Source organism: Leucopleurus acutus (assembly GCF_964270905.1).
Source record: "Leucopleurus acutus genome assembly, chromosome: 20".
Lineage (NCBI taxonomy): Eukaryota > Metazoa > Chordata > Mammalia > Artiodactyla > Delphinidae > Leucopleurus > Leucopleurus acutus.
Genome location: NC_139162.1, coordinates 33,048,315 through 33,066,531, shown reverse-complemented (window position 1 = coordinate 33,066,531; position 18,217 = coordinate 33,048,315).

Genomic DNA, 18,217 nt, shown 5'->3' with positions numbered 1-18,217 from the left:
TTCTTGGTATAACTTCTCCTTTCTTTCTCCTTGTTCGCCCTTTCTTCACCTTTTCTCCCGCTTATTTTTCCTCTCTTCTGCCCTCGCTCGGCTCCTAACACACGCGCACACACACGCACACCCTCTGCTCCTCGCTCTTTCTCCCCAGGTCCTGTTGGTTACAGTAGATTTTGATAAAAAGACAAACGAAGCTATCAGTGGGGCTGATGTTGAAGAATGAAGATAATAATGTTTCCATAGGTGGTGCTTCAAATGCCATTATTTCTCACTGAATATTTAAAGAGATCCCTCGGCAAAGATGGATCTGCCTGCTCCTGGGGTGCGAGCCGCTCGCTTCCCCTAGACACCCGGGAAAGTGTGCAGGAACACGTGTAAACCCTCCACACACACACACACACACACACACACTCCGCAAACTGTGATCCTCGCAGACACCCCAACCCGCGCTCTCCCAGGTACACCAACGCGGCCGTATGCACTTGCACACTCGTTTCTCCGCTTATGCCCGCGTTTGGAGCCGCCCCGCATCCGTCTCTAACAATCTTGGCTTCTTTAAAGTCCGGGCCTACGGAGCACCGCGTGTTGCCAGGAACCAAGCGGAGCTGGCGATCCCGCAAACCCCTCTTCCCGGTTCGCGCCGCGTGCTCCGCGGGAAGCTCTCGGGGAGTAGCTTCACACGTGTTCGTTACTTGCTCTGTGTGTGATTAAGATTAAGGGCGGGGGGAAGCGTTCCCTCCCCCCCAAAAAAACCACCAAAACAACCAACCAAACGAAATGCACACGCAAAAGCAGCTTCGCGATGTTTAATTAAAAATGGGCGAACAGAGACGAATTAATCGGGGAGATCCAAACTTTAATAACTTTTTTCGTTCTTTTGCGCCCTCGAAGGCGTAGAGGCAGGGGTCTCGCTCCGTGCGCAGCGTCCCCCGCTAATTTCTTGTTTGTTTTCTTTCCCTCTGTGGCCCGGAGAGAGGAGAGGGAAGGTGGAGGAGGAGGGATGGGAGGAGGGGAATGGTCGGAATGGCCGGGAGAGGAGAATTGGTCTTTATTGTTGACGGCAATACATCGATTACGGGCCATTGTCTCAGGCCCAAGTTCCGTGGTTCGCAGACACCGGCGCCGTAGTGCCAGGGCGCACGGGTGAGACGTCGTGTACCGCGAGGCAGAGAAATAATTAAATTAATAAAAACGGAGAGAGAGTGGGGGTCGATTTGCACTTTTGAGCGGGTCGAAAGAAGGCTGGGAGTGCGAGTGAGGTTGCCAGAGCTGGAGCCCGTCCCCACGCCCTGCTCACTCAGGAGACCTGTGCGCTCTACTGGGGGTCGCGGGTCCCCGCCTTAGGTGGGGCAGCTGCTGGGGAACTCGGACTGACGGGCTTGGCACTTAGGGGTTGCTCCACGTCAAGGAATGGGGGTGACCCAAAGTGAGGCAGCGGCTGCGCCAGGGTCGTGACCTCGTGGGCAGGCAGGAACCGCACCCGGGGGCGGCGATTGGCGAGCTGTGCAAACTCACATGTGGGGTGCTTGATGCCTGTGTTTCTACCAACACGTTCCCTCAGTTTTCCCAACACCTACGGAGTCCTTGGTGGGTTTGGCTGGGCCGAAGAGCTGGGCCCCAAGGCTTCGGGCCACAGCCGAATTCCCAGCGAAGGGGTTTCCCGGCCTCTCCCCTTCATCCCCTGATCCTGGGACGAGGAGAGGGTGTTGAGCCTCCCTTTTTCTGAGGCCTGGTTCTTCCACCCGCAAAAGAACCTTATTCTGGCCCAGTCTGACCCCGGGTTTGGGATGGAGCCTGGAATAAGGCCTGGCCTGGGCCCGGCACGCTCCTTCTCTTTCCGCCGGCGCGGGCTGGACACTCTACTACCCTTGAACTGAAGGTCGGCCCCACTCGCCCTGCCCCGCGCCCCTGCTTCCTCAGCCCCCCGGCCTCAGGCCCCGCTAGCCCCGCGGCCGAAGTTAGGAGGGCAGGAGAGGAGGTTTCGTTTTCTGGTGCCAAGCAGAAAGCAGCGAAAAGGCGGCCGCGGCGTCCCGGGGGCGGGGGTGGAGGCACACCGATGGTATCAACATTATTGATGGGGAAATATTAGGGGCAGGAGCCCGGAGATCAGGTTCCCAGTCCCTCCCCTACCCGGAGGTGGGAGGGACGGAGTGGGTGGTGGCAGTGGTGGCGGCGGTGGCGCGTGTTGGGATGCGGGCGGCTGAATGCACCCGCATTAAGCACTCTTGGGATTTATTTATATTTTTCTTGTCTGAAAGTTGGGGCGGGGGGAGGAGGAAGGATTGACTTGGCTAGTACCCTAGCCCTTAAGCTCTTTCCCAGGGTTGGGGCCAGAGTGGTGGGAGGAGGGGGCAGGAAAAATGATAAAAAGCAAAGACCAAGTTTGGAAAGCACACCGTAGGCTCGCTTATTTTCCAAGCCCCGGTCCTTCGCTTCCCCGAGAGTTTCAGAAACTCCTTCCTTAACCGAACTGCTGTCGCTCAAATCCTAATCTCTCCTCGGCCACTGGAGAGGCTTCGAACCCGAGGCCTGGGGGAGCAGGCTCAGGTGGGTACCCCCGGCCCCGGCGGAGACTCTGCCGCGAGCGCTTGGCGCGCTGGCTCTCCAGCAGCCAAGTCCCGGCGGCGGCGAAAAGGCGCACTTTCTGGGGGAACCCGCCGCCCGCAGCCAAGGGCTATCTCCAGACCGGCGCCGGGTGCAGCGCGGGGACCAGGCGCCCAGGCGCCGGCCCCGGCGGGAAATTCAGCCGTGGCGAGCGGAGGGCGGGCTGGGTAACCAGCCGCGCGCATCCCAGCCAAGGGTCCCACACTACTGGCAAACTTCGTATTTCTTCTCTTGCAGGGCCATCTGCACGCCGGCATTTAAAATTGACTTCGCTGGCGACCACCAAGTGCCTGTGATTTTTTACTTTCCGTCTACAATGAGCGTCTTGCGCTTAAATTCACTGCGCCCTGCATGCAACAGTACCTCGCTAAGGGGTCTCTGGGTATAAAATGCCTCCCAAAGGAAATGTATCGAGGTAGAGAAAGTGAAAAAGACTAATCAAATTTATAAAAAGAAAACCTTTACTTCCTTTTGGTTAAAATCCCTTTGCGGTTTTCTGAGCGTGGAAAAAAAAAAATCATCACCATGCAATAGAGTGTAGCTAATTCCTGGAACCTATTAGGAGGATGTCCAGAAAGCCCAGCAGGGCTCACAGATTTATTCCCATCTTTGAGCTCAAGAAGTAGGACTTTTGGATCCAGTGAATAGTAATCAGTTCTTATATGTTGGGAATAGGTGTGAGATCTCTGGAGCCCTGGACTCTTGTGTGCATTGCGGGGTGTGACTGGGGGTCTGCCAGGAAGCTCATTTTCATTCATAAAAGAGATCCGCTCCAACGACCTCCCTGTGGGACGCCTAGATGAACTAATTTAGCAAATCTCTTGCAACAGATTTCAACCATATATATATATTATATACATATATAATATATGTATATAATATATATTATATACATATATAATATATGTATATAATATATATAATATATATATAATATATTATATATATATATACTATATATATATATATACTGCCTCTTTCTCGAGCAAAAGGTCCCTTTTTAAAAGAACAGATCGACAATTGCCAAAGAGAGGTGCATCTTGGTTTTATAAAAAGCTGCATACAGTGAGACCTTGCTCTGGGATGGCTTCTCTTTGGTCAGTGTTCAGAGAAGAAAGCAGCGTTTGGTTTCTGTTTGATTAATCAAATGGCCACATGGAGTTTCAGAACCATCCTGGGGTCCTGGCCCTTGTCTGCCTGGCAGCCTGTGAGCGAGGCTGGACTGTCACTCACATTATGGGTAATTTACAAATCCCACAAGTCTCAGCTGAGCTATGACTTTCTTAGGGAGTATTTCTCTCTACTGAAGAAAGGGCATTCTCTGAGGGAGAGAGGTATTTCTTCTTGGGGCTGCAGTGAGTCAGAGTTGTAGCTTCACCCCATCCCCACAGCAAAGTTCAATTCATCCATCCGGTGCAGTTCAAACCTGCATCCTTTATGCGTGATGAGTTAAAAAGGGATGGGGGGGTAACCCACCCCTCTCTTCTCCTTTCACATTTTCCAGCTCAAGGAAATTGTTGCACTGATATTTCTTTCTCCCAATGTTCATCCTCATCTCTCTAGCCACAGTTAATTCTTTCCAACTTAATATCCAGTTTAACATGGAGTTTTACATTTAAGAGACTAAAATGTCCCAATTCCAAACCTGTGTCTCCCTGCTTCCTGGTGCCTTCTCAAAACAGAGGCAATTATCTCTTAAGTTACAATCCTGAAACCATCGACACATACACAGTCATGTCAGAAACTAGCTCCAACTTTTTCTTCCTCTTCCCATTTATAATTCTCATTCTGTCCCGGCCTCCATTCTTTCATCCTGGGTTCCCCCACCCCCAGACTCTTTGACATACTTTATAGTAAAACCCAATCCCTGGAAGCCTTCCTCAGAATCTCGCGCAGGTTGTAATGGACATAACTTTTGCTTAGAACTTGGCTAGAAACTTGCTGCAGCCTTTTCCCAGGGCCCCCAAACGGGAAGATGCCAGCAGATCTCTCCTCCGACCCAAACAAAAAGATTTCAGGGGAATTGGGGTGGAAACATTTTCAGGCTTTGTTTTGATTTTCTCTTTCCCTCCTGGACCCCCTAGTACCTCCAGTTTGGGAGAACAGTTGCTGAGAAAACCAGCCCCTTAGCTCAGGCCCCCCTTGACAACCTCTCCTCTCCTGAACTCAGATATTTGCCACGGACCAGCTTTATTCACATGTCCTGCTTGGGCGTTGGAGTCAGGCTACTGGGGTTCCCATCCTGGCTCTGTCATATGACAGTGTCCTGGGAACACAGTCCTGGGTATGCACCCATGTGATGGGTAGCTTTGTTCAAATTAATTTCACTAGCCTCTGTTTCCTGCTCTATCAAGTGCAGCTATTGCAGAGGAAGCACAGAGCTTAAGAGCATCCAGCAAGGACTCAGCCTTGCCTCCTCCTAGCAATGTGACCTCCATATGCCTCTAACAGTTCCTCATCTGTTAAATGGAGATAATAATAGTCCTTATTTCATAGAGCTCTTGAGGGTTAAAAGAGTTAATATGTATGAAGAATTTAGAATAGTGGCTGGTATATAATTAGCACAACATAAGTGTTAACTACTATTGTTATTACCTCACAGGCTTGTTGTGGGAATCAAATGATACAATATGGCTAAAATATCATTCTCTATTCATCCATCCATCCATCCATTCACTTATCTATTTATTCATTCACTCTACAGAGTAACATGTGAGGCATGGGGAATAACAGCTGTGAAACAAACACTATCATTCCTTTCCTTGCTTACAGACAATTAATCAAACAGATTATTTCCTGGGAGCCTGTTATTATTGCCTGGCTCAGTGTTGGGCTGAGGGGAACAGTATAGGAGCAAGGGTAAAACAGTGCATAATCTTAGGGTATTTCTAACATTCTAATAGGAAGTCCCAACTAATAAAGACGATTGAAACTAGAGCAGGTCGTGCGTGTACCCAAGCCCTGTTTTGCATGTGGGTCCTTTGGGCCAGGGGCAGATCATCTTCATGCTTCTAGAAGGTTCGTAAGCACCAGTGGACATGTAAGTGGCCTGTTGCTTAGGTGCCAGGCTGCGTGCACCTGGTTGTTTTATTTGGCTCACATATTTGTCTTTTTGATGGTGTGAACTCCTCTGAGTTGTGCGGAAAACAAAACAATAAAACGGGCGCTGTTTTTCTTTGGGTTCCTTGAAAGGTCTACATCACTTACAGTGTTTACTTAGACCTCCCATTTCTGGCTGTTTTGCTATCCATTTTTGTCAGATTATAAAAATTAATCATAGTCATTACAATAGACCGTGCTGTAGCCAGATCTAATGGCTGGGATGGAAAAATCCTCCTATCAGTCTGTCCTGCTCTCCCCAGTAATTGGTCTATTCTGGATACAAAACCTCTGGTGGCTGCTGCATGGACCAACTTAGTATTAGTATTATAACCATGCTGTGACCAAATGTAATTTAACATTTACTGGTGGAATGCAAAGTGCTCTTGTGAACCACCCCCCTTCCCCTGTGCTTTGAGATTAAAACACATTTTATGGTTAGAATCTGGAAAAAGAATGAAAGAGTCTGGGCCAAAATACCTGTTAGCGGTGGAGCTGTTGTGTAAAACGGGAGAGACAATAGCATATGTGTACCCGTTTTCGGTGTAATAACGGCTTCCTTGGGAAGCATCTGACAGCAAATGCAGTTTAAGACAGTCGCGGATGTCAGCAAGCAGAGAGTGAGGTTTCTTTTTTCCCCAGCGCTGAGGGAGCAGACTCGATTTAATCTGTCACTTGATGTCCTCTCCTCAAAAATAGTGCCCGGGGGCTCTCAGCGGTTTTATTTAGAGGCTCTTAGGAGCTTGGCAGTATGTAAATTATGTGTGAGTGTCCTTCATAGTTCCTGGTGGTCACAATCAGAGGGATTTAAACATGATTTAGCCTTTCAGATGATTTGTGTGAGCACTGGAGCCAGCCAGGGCAGTGGTGACAGTCCAGGCTGCGTTTCTCACCATTGCATCAAATAGGTTTCCATGTCTTGGCTGCTCTGTCCATTCTCCTCCTGACCTTGGAGTTGGTCTAAGAGTAACCCCGCAGTGTTGGTGGGTGACCTCCGAAATATCTTTACTACATCAGGGAGTTCTGAGATTTTTCAAAATGGAAGGTTTTATAACTTTAAAAAAAAACAATTCAGTCTATAATGACTGCAAAGCTTCCCATTCATTTATTCTTTCATTTATTCAACCAACATTTATTGAGCACCTACTATATGCTCCATGTAGGCATTTTAGGCACGAGGAGACAACGAGCTTGGAGAAGTTTGCTCTTTTTTCTTCTTCCCTTTTCCTCTCCTCTTCCTTGTTATTATGCTTTCAGGAGGGTTAGGGAAACTAAATATCATTTAAAAAAATTTTTTTTTCCAATTGAATGGATAAAACAAATTGTGGAATATCCATGCAATGGAATATTACTTAGCCATAAAAAAGGAATGAACTACTGATACTTGCAGTGATGTGGATGATTCTCAAAAGTATTATTCTGCATGAAAGAAGGCAGAACCAAAAGAGTACACACATATCACTCCATTTCTATAACATTCTAGAAAATGCAAACCAATCTATAGTGACAGAAAGTAAATTAGTGTTTTAATGGTTGCCTGGGGATGGAGGGGGAGGGAAGGAGAGATTGTTAAGGAGCATAGGGAAACTTTTGGGGGTAATTGAAATGTTTGCTCTCTTGAGTGTAGTGATGGTTTCACAGTTGTATACATATTTCAAAACTGATCAAATTGTATACTTTACGTATGGGCGGTTCAGTGTACTTAAATCATAGCTCAGTGAAGTTGAAGAATTAGGTTTCTCATTTCAAACAATGTTGGAAATGGAGGTTTTAGATAAGGAATTTAAAGAGAAAATGGAAATTGCCACTGTCACATTTAAACACTTGAACCCTAAAAATTCTTTGGGGCTTAGTCACATTCATTCTGGGAACAAGTATTGGCTCAATGGGGATGGCACTGGGGTTGGCTCCTGCATTGACCCTGGAAAAAGCATCAAGATTTCCTTGTAATTTTGAGTAGTGTTGACTCTCAAACAAATAAAAAGTCCTTTGAATGCCAGGTCCTAATCCAGTCTCAGAATTAGAGGACCTATGGGTGGTGAGAGAGGTCACAGCCCCCATTGGCAGGTACATCCAGATGGAGTTCAGGGTCTGAGGCACTAACGCTCTTCAAACTGACTTATGGATTATTGATTGGGTGATTATTTTGAAATTCCCTAGACCATGCTGGCCATGAAGGACCATCTTTGGTGAAGGATCAGTTTTTTTTTCTTCAATATGTCATGGACCAATACTTTTGTAGAATACAATAAAAATATATTACTAGAAAAAATTGAATAGTAAATAGAGTCCCACACAATATAAGCCCCAAATTGCATTACAGGCATACCTCGGAGATAATTGTGGGTTTGGTTCCAGACCACAGCAATAAAGTGGTTGTCGCAATAAAGCAAGTCACACAAATGTTTTGGTTTCCCAGTGCATATAAAAGTTATGTTTACATTATACTGTAGTCTATTAAGTGTGCAATAGCATTATGTCTAAAAGACCCAATGTACATACCTTAATTAAAAATACTTTATTGCTAAAACATGCTAACCATCATCTGAGCCTTTAGCGATTATAGTAGTAATGTCAGAGATCACTGATTCCAGATCATCATAACAAATATAATAAGAATGAAAAAGTTTGAAATATTGTGAGAATTACCAATACGTGACACAGAGACACGAAGTGAGCATGTGATGTTGGGAAAACGATGCCCACAGACTTGCTGGACACGGAGTTGCCATGAACCTTCAATTTGTAAAAACAATGCAATATCTGCAAAGTGCAATAAAACAAGGTACACGTGTGCAGATTCAGCAACACGAAATTATCCTGGCAAACTGCCTAAGTAGCTTCTAACAACTTATGCTCAGTTTCTCTGGTTATGGTGTGGCAGACCGACAACAAGCTGGACCAAACCCTGGTCCGAGGACCACAGTTTGAGTAGCTCTGGAGTCGTTCAGAACCTCGCAGCCAGTGTGGTCACGAGGGGAGTGGTGAGATACTGCTTCCCCTCAGTGCTCAGGGAAGCTGGATGGGGCCTGGGGAGCCAGAGCCCCCAAGAGCCAGTTGCCTCTGGTCACAAGGAGCTTCTTCCTTTTATCACACTGAGCCACACAGATGTTCCAGTGGTCTCTGTGGAAAAGGATAGGAAGAACCTTAGACCAGGGGTTCTCACACTTCAGTGAGCAAAATAATTGCAGGGGGCGGGGCAGGAGCAGGGCTTGCTAAAAATGCATATTTTTGAACCGCAGCTCCAAAGATTCTAATTCAGTATCTGAGGAGTGAGGGCCAGGAATCTGCATTTTTATCAATACTCTAGTTACACGATAGTGGACTCCCATGCGTGTGTTCCAAGGACCTCATTTTGAGAAACACTCATACATCCACATAGTGCAGGTGGATCAGTGGTGGGGTGTTCTCCATCTGTATGTACTTACTTCTCTCCGTAAGCTACGTTTAAGAACAGAATTTAAATGGAGAGATGCTTCTGTTAATGTTCTTAGCTTCAGCAAGAGGCACTGTTTATTTCAACAGAGAAATAACCTCTTAAAGGACTCAGGGAGCTCACAGATTCTTTAGGAGGGCAAGAGAGTCAGGCTCAGTCTGTCTTAGATTCGATCTCCAGAAGAGCTCCCAGGAGACATCATTATTGCCACTGGAGACGGTCCCACTGCTGAGTCCACAGAAGCTGGGCAACCCCCCCCCACCAGCACCCCTGCCACTCCTGGGACCTCCTCAGCAGACTGGGTTCTCTTCTATACAGGCCATGGCTGCAAAGTCAAAGTCGTCAGCAGGGGCATTTGGTGACTGCTTCATAGCTGCAAGGGAGGCAGGAGAAATGGATGTCTGACATTTTCAACTTCTGTCCCAGGGGTGATCTAAAGCTCTTGTAGTGGGGTGTTCCCTAAGCTGGGTGAACCAGCAGAATGTCAGGTGTCCCTGCAGACTCACAGCCTCATCCCCCATCGTCTTCTTTTCCTGAGCATCATAGAAGGCCCAGAGAACACTGTTAAAGGCGACAGTGAGCTCACCTGTAGGCACGTAGGGCAGCAACAGCACTTCTGCAGGGCTCCATCCCCTGCATTTGAAGGGCACTCATTTGTACGCTCAGCAGTTCAACCTGATGTGTTGGGGGATGCCTCGGAAGACTCATCAGGCACCATCAGCCCTCAGCAGCCCCCTGGAATGTTCTCAGAAAAACGGGAGGGAGAAGGTAGCTGACATTTTTTGCACACGGGCCAGGACTCAGGCTGGGGTGGAGTTCAGTGCACGCATTAGCTACATGAATGCCCCCAGGAACTCTTACAAGCAGTTTCTATTTTTCCCATTTTATAGATGAGAAAACTGAAGCTCTTTTATAATTTCCCTGGTACCACAGAGCTTTGGAGCTGCTCGATGCCTGAAAACAGGTCTCATGACATCTTTATAAGAAAACTAAACTAAACTGAACTGAATGGAACTAAATGACAACAAAAGCATTTTCAAGTTTTAGGAAGCCCAGGTGAGGAAGGGACTTGGGGTGGGATTTAGGAGTTCACAGCACGGACATAATCTGGACCTCTAACTTGATTTCAAAGATAAGAACATAATCTGGACCTCTAACTTGATTTCAAAGATAAGGACATAATCTGGACCTCTAACTTGATTTCAAAGATAAATTTGAGGGTGCAGGTTCATTAAAATCTCAGGAGCTGCAGTTGTTTTGTATTTTTTTTAACGGGTGGTCTTTAAATGCCTTTGATTTGGAACTGATGAAACTGGTGAATTGCTTTGAGCAAAGCCAACCCACCCCAGTGAATTAAACCATCTCTGGTTCTAGATGAGTTCATAGCTGAAGCTGGTCTCAGTGATCTCTCAACCACCAATGCCTTCGGTATGATCCAGTAGTTAAGACAGGCAGAAACTTCTGTCTCTTCTCTTTTTCCCTGATGATTGTAGTTGAAAAGTAGTTATGGGTGTAGTAGAAAGAGCCAAGATCTGGGGAAAGGATGTCTGAGTTAAAACCCTTGCTCTGGTCATCATTAGCAGCAGGATTTTCCCCAAGTCTCTTAAGCTGTTGGAGCTTCACGTCCCTCCTGTATGACCCGAGGGACTTCATCTGTGTGGCCACCTGTCTGGGAGGTGGTGAAGAACCACAAGACTGTCGGTTCCACTAGGGCAGGACACCTGGTAGGCATTCGATACATATGTGTGGAACGAATGAATCTAGCGAGAGAAAGTTATGCATCTGTGCACACTCTAAAATGCTGACAGATGCTAGCAGCCTTGTACTGTTATGATGAAGCAGTTGTCTCAAATTGAGTGCATTCAGAAATGACCTGGGGATCGTGTTAGAATGCAGATTCTGAATGGGAAGGTCAGGGCTGGGGCCTGAGATTCCAAATTTCTAACAAGCTCCCGGCTGATGGGGATGTTTCAGGTCATGGACCACTCTTGGTGTAGTGAGGGTTGAACTAAGTGGCCAGCAAGTGCACAAGGCATGCGAGGTGGGGTAGGGTGGGGGGGAAGGGGTCCCCTAGGCCAGTGATCTTCCAATAGGAGCATGGCTCCGTTCTCCAGCTCATCCTGGTTCCAGAAATATCCCCAGTCCAAAAAGCACATGCTCTTTCTTCTCATGCAGCAGTGAGTGTGGCCTTGCGGTGGTATCCCACGTTGGCCATATTTGGTGAAAATGCTCCCTCTGGCTGCCCGTTACTCTGAGTCACCCATGCCTGGCACTAGCGTTAATAACCACTAATACTTGGTAGCATGGTGTGTGCTCAGTTTGCACAAGCTTGGCACATGAGAGGTGCTCCAGTAAAGGTAGGTGCTGCTGCAGATGAGGGTTGTTTTATGAAATCCTTTCCATCTCTTTTAGTTCTCTTGGCAACTGGACGATGTGGGTGTTAATTGTGTGGCTCTGGAATGTCTCTCTCTAGATCCTGGACAAACCAGGCTCATTCCCACCTCTGCACCTTTGCTTGAAGCAGCGGTTTTCCCCTGGGGGCAGTTTCCACCTGCATGGACTTTCGGCAGTGTCTGGAGACATTTTTGGTTGTTATGACTGGGGGAGGGGTTGCTACTGGCACCTAGTGAGTAGAGACCACAGCATCCTACAGTGCATAGGACCACTCCCCACGACCAATAGTTATGGAGCCTAAAATAAATGTCATAGTGCTGGGGCTGAGAAACTCTGGATTAGACAGTTTTTCCTCTAGAGAATACTCTACCCAACTCCACCTGTGAATACCCTAGAGGTCTCGAAACTGACTTTGGAGTGGAATAATCTCATTATGCTATTTTCTTAACTTTTAAGGCCTATAGCCTTTTAATGCTGTGGGTTCAAATCGAGGCCAGTGAGAGCTTCCCTGCCATTCCCACTGCCGTTTATAGTAAGGATGCTGTGGGTGAGGCGATTGTGTTTGCCCATTCAACATGTGTAGGGAGGGAGGGAAGGAGAAAAGGGCCCCAGCGGGTGTGTGCCTGTGTTGTCTATTTCAGAACGAGGCCCTAGAGCTCTTGTCTGCTTCCCATCTCACTGACCAAGCGCAGCAAGGGATGCCGGGGGTGGGGGTGGGGGGTGAGGAGACGGAATGCTTAGCCCCACCTTGGCTGCAACATCCAGACTTTTTTTAAAAAAAAAGACAGAATAAGAAGGGAAAAAAAGCCTGTTAGGCAACACTTTGGCAGCATAATGCCTTTTCCTCTCCAAAAAATGAGGAAGGCCTGATGCGGTGTGGCCTCCTCGGAGTAATTTAATCTGGAACGCCTCTCCACAGCACTTGGGTCTCCGCAGCACCTCCCTGGGAGCCAGGAACCACCACCAGCCCTCCACCGGCATTCCCCGGGCGATCTGCTCTCTCCACGCGACCCATGGGAATCAAAGCGGAGGGAGGCTCCTTGGTGATGGGCTGGGCAGTGCCCGCAAGCCCGGGAGGAGCTGTTAGACAACACAAGGAAACGTCCACCGGGCTGTGGGAGGCCAGGTGACAGGCTGGTGGCGCGATGCCTCCTGGAATTGGTTTCTTCGCTGTGAGCTTGCGCGGGGGATGTTTATCAGAGAGGGCAGACAGGCCTGCCGGGGGACGAGCCTCCATCCTGTTTCCGGCAGCCTTTCGCTGCTAGTGACGGTACCATCCGTGTCAGGCTGAGAAATGGCCATGCCGCAGGCACCTCCGTCAACGCGTCTTATTGATCGGCTGTGCTCCTGCTTCCCTGGAACAAGGAAAGAGGAGTAAAGAGTCAGGAGCAGCAGCACAGCCCCAGCCGCGAGGTACTGGTGGCCGCAGCTGCCCCCCTGGGTGCCCGTGTACCGGACAGTCCTCGAGGCTGCTCCCCAAGGCGGACCACCCGTCTGTGCCTCCCACAGGGACCTCCCGGGCCTGCCTGCACAATGACCTTTCAGAAAGATGCATGCCTCTTCTGGCTTTTTCCCTCATCAAAGTGGTGTGGCTGTGATTCACTTTCCCACCATTGACACATTGGACCCCTGTTACATAGGATTGAAAGCAATTAATCTGGGGTGAAACGCCTGAGAATCCCATTCGTAGATAATGCTTTCTGTTAGCACCCCCAACCAGTGTTGGGGTGTGCCAGGGGAGATTTACATACCCAAAGCCTACAGCCCAAACTCGCGGGAAAGTGTACCCAACCCTCTGCCTTTGCACATGGGATTCAATGGCCACGATCAATATATCGCCATCAGCCTCAAGGGGCCATGTTTATGGCGCGTACATAGGAGTTTACAGTGTAGAAGAGATGGGATCTACCACCAGCCCCAGCCAGGGCATCTTCCAAATAAAAACCGCAATGGTACTTTAGCAAAAGTTCTGTTCTGTGGCTGTTAAGGCTGCAGAGAAACGTCTGTTGAGAATAAGGCAGGCTGAAATTAGAGTCAGAATGTGTGAGTGTCAAGTGTAGGAAGAGGGCATCCTGGAGCAATCGGCTGACGTATAGCTGAGCGGTTAAGGGCGTGGCCAATCCTGGCAGTGAACTGTGGCTCCATCACTTGTTAGCTAGTTGACCTTGGGCAAGTCACCTAAGTTCCCCAAGCATCATTTTATTCATGACAATAATAGTACCTGGCCTCATAAGGTGGTTGATAAAGAACTAACGTGTGGAAAATGTGCAGCGCACCCTTGGGGTTTACTAACAGCTCCAGAAATGTTAGGAAGAAGAAAGACATGCTGTCGATGATGATGTTGTCGATGGCAATGATCCCTTTTTGTCTGAAATGTACCCGATGACAACGTACAGCCTCACGTGACTCTTACCTGTCAGGTAAAAAGCAGGTTCGACCACTTCAAAGCGTGCTTGGTGGTAAAGAGGCCAGGCAGAGCGGTTGCAGGACGTGTCCCTGGGATAACCGTTTGAACTCTGGAGCTGGACCTCTGCCCTCGAGCCCTTGTGCCTTCACCTTCATCTGTCTTCCTCGTGCTGCCCATTGGCTGGGTGTCCCCAGACCGGGGAGTGATTTTCACGTTAGGGCTGGCGAACCACGGTTACGAAGGAGAATTTGCTGCCAAAGTCATCACTCAACATTCTCGTTTGTTTGGTGTGGCTGTGGGATGGTCTCTGTGTTCCTTCCATTCTGCTCATCCCGTATCGCCAGTTCACGGTGAATACGGCAAACAGGAGAACCCAAGCAGCCAGGGTCTGAGTGTGGAGGGAAGAGTTGCCAATTCGGCAACTAGGATTCTGTGTACCCTTGCCGGTCAATTCCAACCTTGTGTTTAACTCAGATCATCCCTTCATGGGGGCCATCTGAGTCTGTAATCATCTCAAGAGCTGATATGTACTGAGCCGGGCATTCAGGGCGATGCTTTCCAAGTGCAATTTCAGTTAAGCTTCACAACAGCCTGACAAAGGAGGCCCTTTTATCTGGCAGCCTTCTTGGTGGCAAACAACCCGGGCTGACTTGCTGTTCCAGAAGGAGGGAGTTTATTTGGAAGGACATTGGGGGCTACCAATATGAGAGATAACTCTTGCACTTCAGGAGACTTTTCCTCATTGGTGATTGTCAGAAGGCTGGAACTCAAGGCTGAGGAAAGGGGCAGGAACCCAGTGAGCCCCAGAGAGCCAGACGGCAGGGGAGAGCTGGTCCAGGTGCCCCCTGTGTTGCTCCAATCACCATAATAACTTCCAGTCCTGTCCAGGTCCCAGTCACTGAATCTGGATTTGCTGAGTTTTGCATCGAGACCTGCCATGTGGCTAGGCCAGGGCAGGAGAAAAAAGCTCTTGTCTGTTAAGCATCGATAATGCCAGGCAGACTCTATCTTTCACCAATACTACACTGCATTGGGGACCCCCCCAAAGGTGTCGAATGTTGGGGGGTGATGGACTCTAGAGAGCCTCCATTGGCAAATATCCCTCACAGTAACATTAATGGGTTCATCGTACAGATGAACTGATGCTCAGAAGGGTTGGGTAGATGGCCCAAGTTCACACAGACATCAAGTGGCAGAGCTGGGATGTGCACTCAGAATTCTCAGAGCCCAGACTCTGAGCTCTTAACCGCGAAGTGGCTCTTCCTTGCAGTAGGGAGTGCATCTGTTAGGATGAGCTCAGCTGACAGTAACACGATATTCTCCTCAGACTGATGTAACAGTAAGGGAGTTTACTAGCCTCCAGACCCCGCGCTGGTGGATCCAGGGCCTCGGCCATGACGTCAGGGAACCTGTGCCGGCCTCATCACGCGGCTGCAGGATGGTAAACACAGGCATCCAGGCTCCTTGCTTCCTTGTTCGTATCTCGCGGGGAAAGTGCAAGTAGACTTTCCTATTCTCTCTCTCCCTAAAGTGCATGGAAGAACTTTCTCAGAAGCTTCCACGAGGGACACGAACCCGTGTCCCCTGCATCGGCAGGCGGACTCTCAACCACTGCGCCACCGGGGAAGCCCCAAAGGCATGACTTTTTCCAAGTGGACAGACTCCCCAGAGCAGTATTGTACATTAATCAGGATGCTGTAGGTTGCAAGCAACAGAAGCTCAAGTTGAACCAATTTACGGAAGAGGGAAGAGGGGACCTAAACAGATACTAGAGAATCTCTGAAAAAATGCAACAAGACCTCAGGAACCAATGAAATGCGGGGCTCAAATGACGTCAGAATGCTGCATCTCTTGTTGTGCTTCTCACGGAGCACGTGCTCCATCCTATCCGCTTGCAACTGGCCTTCTTCCGTTTCTGACACCCTCATGGAAGGGGTGGGGCCGTCTAGAACAATCCATGCCTCACTCTAAGATGCCGGCTGCTCTTTTTCTGTTTTAATTTCAGGGATCGCTGAAAGGTCTCTGATGGGCTCACTGAGGCTCAGGGCCGCATCCCCAGGCCTGTCACCTGTGCTCAGGAGTCACAGTGGACTTACGGAGTGGCTCCCTCGATGACCATGTGAACGGTGGGAGATGGGAAGCAGGGCGGCTCTGGGAAGACAATCCCAGAGACTCCATCACAATCATCTAGTGCCATCGGGGGGAGGGGCAGCAGGAGAGAGGAAGGGCATTTTCCTTGTGACTGTGGACTTGGCTCTGCCTGGAGTTTTCCAAGGAGGCCAGAAGTCTCTGTGACCTCACCCATTCCCTCCTGAGGATTCTCTGAGAAAGCTGCTAGACCTTTCAGGAGAAGGTGGTTAACAGAGCTGGACAGATGAATATAGCACAGTCCCTTCTCTCAAGAGACTACAGACGGGTGGGGAAGACAGATATGCGTACAACTCATTTGGGCTCCCAAGGACCTCGGCTGTTACGTTCACTGTGCACCATGCCAGTTACCTCTGCATGGGCTTCTTTTTCTAGGCTGTGTCTAGATCTCTGACATGCTCCAGACCCTAGTTCTTCTGGCTTTGCATGGATGTGGCAGGTAAGTGATGGAATAAATAAACACTCCTCCATTCAGAATGAGAGGAGTATTAAAGACAGACACAAGCTGGCTACTTTGAGAGGGGAGAGCTTGGCGCTTTCCAGCTGGAGCACTGGGAAAGGCATCCCAGATGTGGTACCACTGAACTGTGCCATGAGGGGTCAGCAGATGGGAAGAAATGCAATCAGTGAGAAGGGGAGAGGTGGGGATTCAACTCCCCCTGGGACTTCTGTCCCTGGCCTGGGCTCTGACAGCCCGATGTCAGGGACACCATTTTAATTAGAGCTTGTCCCAAGAGGTCAGCACCTGCCTGCTGTCCACCGCGCCTTGTGGGCGCTTCGTGTATTTCCACTTAGACCAACTTATTTATCTTCCCAATAGCCCTAGGAGATCAGGAGAGAAGGCCGGGCTTGGTGGGGGGGGGGGGGGGGGGGGATCACGTGCAGGAGTGTAAGAAAGCCAGGTGAGAGGCAGGCCTCTGAGGTTCAGACCAGCCTCGCAGCCAGTTCCGCCAGCAACACACCGTATGACCCTGGGCAAGTCCCCTTCCTTCATTGAGACCCAAGTTCCCATTTATAAGAAGAGGAGATGGGATTCAGTTACCCTTGTGAAACCTTCCAGCTCTTAACATTTCATGCCCCCTACTGTGCCCGACAGGAAGTGCCAAGTTCCTAAGAAGGGTGGTGGTTGGCCCAGGTTATTCAGCAAGTTGGGGAAGTTTCTTGGAAGTGAACCCATTGTGAGCAGTAGCGAGATGAGATCTGTGTTTTCATGTTTACCACTGTGATAGCCATAGCATTTTGCACACAGTAGGTGCTTAGGAAAGATGCTAAATGAATCAATGCAAGTTTCCAGACTCCTGAGTTAGTGTATGCAGTGGACTGACTGTGTCCCCTCCAAATTCATATGTTGAAATCCTAACTCCCAACGCGACTGTATTAGAGGTGGGGCCTTTGGGAAGTAATTAAGGCATGAGGGTGGAGCCCTCATGAATGGGATTAGAGCTCATATAAAAGGGACCACAGAGAGCTCTCTGGCTGTCTTGCGACAATGAGAAGACTGTAGTCTGCACCCTGGAAGGGGACCCTCACCCAACCATGCTGGAACTCTGATCTTGGACTTCCAGCCTCGGAACTGTGAGAAATACATTTCTACAGTTTAGAAGCTACCCGATCTATGTACGTTTTCATCTCTGGCTGAGCCAACTAAAACACTGTAGATTCCAGAGGCTGCTGCCTTTCTATCGGGCTTCCAGAGAGAAGCCCTCAACTTCCCCAGCAGGACAGTCTGTTTCTGAATGGGGATTAGACACTCTTTTATAATTGATGTCAGAACTGACCAGGGGAGTGAGAAGTCGGGACTCATCTTCAATTTCTCATGGGGACCTGGAGCCCAGTGCAGCTCACAGAAGAAGCAGGGCTGCAGTGCAGAGGAAGACATTCGACAGGTGTGTGTGGAAAACCATCTGAGCCACAGGACACCGCAGGTGAGTGGGTTTGCACCTTAAGGACTGAATGCTGCTGGGTCTTCCAGAGAATGGCAGCCCCATGGAGATGGTGCCAGGGCAGGAAAGCAAGGCCACAGCAGCCAGGGTGCCGCTGAGCCCGGAAGCCAGGAGCCGGGGAACACAGGGGCAGCACGATCCTGGGCTCTCGACCAAGAGCGACACAATATTTTAGAAGGCTCGGTAGGA